Genomic DNA, 5000 nt, shown 5'->3' with positions numbered 1-5000 from the left:
TTGTAACTTTTTCGTTATACTTTTGTTTCCTTTTTTTTTCTTTCCTTTTCTTTTTCTTTTTTCTTTCCAATTTTCTTTTTTTGTTCGTTTGTTGTCTTTTCTTTTTTCTTTCTCTCTTTCTTTTTTTTTTTTTTTTCATTCTTTCTCTCTTCAACATTTTTCAAACATCTCACGAATTCACTTTCATTTGACCTGTAACTCAAGATGAGAATATATATATATATATATATATATATATATATAAATATATATTTCTACGTATACAATGATTAACATAATTTTATTTTATTTATATAATTTAATATAATTTTATTTTATGTATATGTGTGGTCCTCGTGTGTATGTGTGTGTGTACGTATGTGTGTTTGTATGAATGTAAGTGTAAATGTACAAAAGTGTTTGTAAACTTTAATGTTTATTCGTGTGAGTGAACGCGCGCAGGATCATAATTTTTTTTTTTTTTTTTTTTTAGCATTGGCGTCGATATTTTTGGTTTATATTTTTTACTTAAAAATTATCATCGCTTTTTTTCCTTTCTCTTTTATTTCCTCTTTTTTCTTTTTTTTTTTTTTTTTTTTTACTTACTTCTCCTTCTTCGTCTTCTTCTTTTTCTTTTTCTTTTTCTTTTTCTTCTTCTTTTTCTTCTTAAGAATAATCAATGTAATGGCCATAGAATTATTGCTTCTACTTTGTTTTATATTCATCTCCTTCCCTTGAATTTATTTTCGCATTTTCCATCCCTTTTCTTTTTCTTGCCATATTTTATTGTATTTTTCTCAGCCATTATAATCTTAAATTATTAGCGTATGCGTTTGTATTGGAGGTACACAATTATAATAATTCTATGTAAACGTAATTTACATGCACGTACACGTTACAATTTCTTTCTTTCTTTTTTTCTTTAATTATTTACTTAATTATTTATTTAACATCGGAGACCGATTATAATCGGTCGTTTCCGAATGAAAAATTCGATTCGTTGATCGATCGCTTTTTTTTCCTTTTCTTTTTTTTTTTGTTTTTTCTTTGTTGTTCTTCCCCCCCCCCTCCTCTCCCATTTTCTTTTTGGTTGTCTTTTAAATACTGGGCAAATTTTCCGATCTTTTTCTCTCTTTTGTGACGATTATTTCACTTCATCTTCTTTTATTATTATTATTATTATTATTATTATTATTATTATTATTATTATTATTAGTAGTAGTAGTAGTAGTAGTTGTTGTTGTAATAGTAGTAGTAGTAATAGTAATAGTAGTGGTAGTAGCAGCAGTAGTAGCAGCAGTAGTAGTAATAGTATTATTATTATTATTATTATTATAATTATTTTATTTTGTGTTTTTGCTTAATCATTTATTCATTTAATTATTTAATTATTTAATTATTTTCTCTTCTTTTCTTTTGGTTTTTGGTTTTTGTTTTCCTTTTTTTTTTCTTTCGTTTCTTTTTGTTTTTTTTCGTTTCTTCTTTTTTGTTTTTTCTAAACGTAGGTAGCGCTGTATGAAAGGAACACGGCTAAGATCGTTCATCAAATTCAGAGATCACAATCTCTCTTTTTTTTTTTTTTTTTTTTTTTTTAAATCGACTATTATTTTGTCGATCGAGGAGAACGAACGGCAATTATTTTTCTTTCTTTCTTTCTTTCTTTCTTTCTTTCGTTTTCTCTCTCTCTCTCTCTCTCTCTCTCTCTCTCTCTCTCAATCTCCCTCTTTCTCTCTTTTTCTTCTTCTCTCATTTTTTTTCATTTTTTTTTTGTATTTTTTTTTCATTTTTTTTTCATTTTTTTTTCTTTTTTCTTTTTTTTTTTTTTTTTTTTAGTTCGTAAAGGCAATTTACAGAGGTAAAGTCAACGGAACCGTTGTCCTACGAATCGAGATAACGTACGATAAGAAATTGGATAGAAAGAGAAAGAAGATTAAGTCTTGACATTATTGAAATATCGTTTATTTGTTTTGTTTTGTTTTGTTTTGTTTTGTTCGTTTTCTTTCTTTCTTTCTTTCTTTACGCGCATATGTATTTCTCTTCTGTTTCTAGAAAAAATCTTCAAATTCTCTAATTGACACAACAAGTGTTAGAAACACAACACATTGCGGAGTCACTGATATGCTTCCTGACAAATTCGACGGAAATGAGAAAATTATTCATTTATATATATATATATATATATATATATATATGTATACACATATACATATACATATACATATATATATACATATATATATACATATATATGTGTATATACATGAGTATGTACGTGTATGTGTGTACGCGTGTGTATATACGTATATTTGTATACATATATGTATGTATGTATGTATGAATATATGATTACAGTCTCTGTTTATTATTTGCTTCCCCTCTCTTTCTCTCTATCTTTCTTTCTCTTTCTCTCTCTCTCTCTCTCTCTCTCTCTCTCTCTCTCTCTCTCTCTCTCTCTCTCTCTCTCTCTCTCTCTCTCTCTCTCTCTCTCTCTCTCTCTCTTTCATTTTGTTTAAAAACGACGGAAAACGTTTTACAATTTACATAACTATGATTCTGTGTGTGTTAGCGCATAAAAGTGGACGCTGCCGTATAGGACGAGAAAGATCATTAAATTCTAAGTCGTTTTTCTTTCTATTATCGTATAAATACAATACACCATCAATCATTCCAATTTCTCATAGAGTTATCTCGATATATTTATTTAACTTCGCTTACTTATTTATTTGTTTATTTGTTTACTTTTCTCTTTTCTTTCTCTTTTTTTTCTTTCTCTCTCATTTACTCTCCCTCCCCCCTTTCTCTTTTTTCTTTTCTTTCCATCCTTCTTCTTTCTTTTTTTTCCTCTTGTTTCCTTTTTCCTCTCCTCTCTCTCTCTCTCTCTCTCTCTCTCTCTCTTTGTTATATATCAGTTCATGCAATCACTCGTATGTAGTCGACCGCAATTATGTTACATTTCGTAAGATAAATTAATAATTACAATAATAATTCACATGGAAAACCATAAAAGCGTGCCTCCTCCTCCTAATCCTTTTAATAGATTTTCCTTATCACAGACGCACTCATACACAAACGTCACACATACATAAACGCGCGCGTGCGCGCGCATGTACGCACGCACGAACGCACGAACGCAGGCAGGCACGCAGGCAGGCACGTATACATACAATGGTACGCACATTACTTACGCACACATACTATCATTCTATTTATCATTTTTCATAAGTACAAGGTACGAACAAAATTCGCATAAGGGGCCGCAATCGCATATATCAACTAACCAATGAGCCAAAACATTTTTCGATTTTTTTTCCTCCCGGCCTTTTTTTCGTCGGGACTTTTTTTCCTCTCTTTTCTGTTTTCTTTCTCTTCCCCTTTTTCTTTTTTAATTTCCTTCCCTCCCCTATTCCCCCCCCTCCCCCGTTTACTTTTTAACCTTGCACCCTAATCTTGCACCTCCCTCTCTCTCTCTCTCTCTCTCTCTTTCTCCTTTTTTTTTTCATTTTTTTTCTTTATTTTTTTTGTTTCATTTTCGTTTTTTACTTTTTGTGTTTGCTCTTGTTTACCAATTGACTGACTACTTTGATATGATATTTGGCTGGATATCATCGTCGTTTCTCTCTCTCTCTCTCTCTCTCTCTCTCTCTCTCTCTCTCTCTCTAATTTTTGTTCTAAAATAATCGCGAATGGAAGAAAGAACTCACTGAAATTTCATTGATTTAAGTATACCTAAGAATTCACCTAAATTTCCACCTAACTCTTCTCCCTCTCTTTCTATCTCTTTCTATTTTTTATCCCTTCCAACAACACCACCACCACCACCACCGTTCCCCTCCCACCGCACTTTCACAACCCTTTACGATTCTTATTTCTCTTTCTCTCATTTTTCATTTTTTGACCTTTTCATCCTGTTTTTATTCCTTACTTTTTATCTCCTTAATTTCTTTATATCTTTCTCTACTCTCCCTCCCCCCCCCCTATTCCCAACCGCTCCTTTTCCTTTCTCGCTTTTTCTTTTTCTTTTTCTTTTTCTTTTTTTCGTCTTCTTCACATTTACTACATCTCATGAACGTTCCGCGACGACAAAACGTTAGTTAGTTCGATAAAGATCTCGCGGTATACAAGTGGCACAAGTTAATCACATTAATTCTGCTTAAAGAACGCAGCGTATTTTATAATAATCCCTTTATTTATTTATTTTTTTTTTGTTTTTTTTTTTTTTTTTTTTTTACGTTTGTTTGTTTGTTTGTTTCTTCTCTTTTCTCTCTTCTTTTTTTTTTCTTTTCTTTTCTTCCTCGTTTCCCTTCTTTCTTTCTTTTTTTTTTTTTTCTTTTTTTTTTCTATTTCCTTTATTTTGTTAACCCACGCATTACTTCTAATCCATTCGTAACAAATCCCTCTATTTTTTGACCTCAAATCGTTCACCCTATTACAACAACTCACGACATCGTCGGCGTCTAATTAGAAGCATTTATCACACATTTTTTTTTTCTTTTTTTTCTTTTTTTTTTTTTTTTTTTAATGTTCATTCTACTAACCTGTCTTTTCTCTATCGATCTCCCTATTTACCTATTTACCTACCTCCCTCCCACCCTCCCTCCCTCTCTCCTCCACCCTCCAACTTCTCCAGCCGATCGTCCTTTTTCTTATTCATTTCCTTTCTATTCCATTTTTTTTTTATTTTACATTAATCCCATCTTTCATTTATTCGCTCGTTGATTTATTTTTGTTTATTTCTTATTTATTCTTTTTTTTTTTCTTTTTTTTTTTTCTTTTCTCTTTTTCTTTTTCTTTTTTATCACGAACATTACCATGACGTTAATACCAGTCTAAATATTCGTTTCTAACGCTTTACCCATTTGTTGTTGTTGTTGTTGTTGTTGTTGTTATTGTTGTTTGTTGTTGTTGTTGTTGTTCGTTTTTTTATTTTTCTTTTCTTTTCTCTCACACAAGTAGAAAGTTTTTGAAAAGTTTAATAATATCGCATAGTATTAACGCTTATATACTAGGAATAGACAGACAGA

The sequence above is a fragment of the Vespa mandarinia genome, chromosome 21, assembly GCF_050613455.1.
Source record: "Vespa mandarinia isolate Hongniang chromosome 21, ASM5061345v1, whole genome shotgun sequence".
Taxonomy (NCBI): domain Eukaryota; kingdom Metazoa; phylum Arthropoda; class Insecta; order Hymenoptera; family Vespidae; genus Vespa; species Vespa mandarinia.
The sequence above is the reverse complement of the archived record's forward strand: the minus strand, read 5'-3'. Positions refer to the sequence as shown.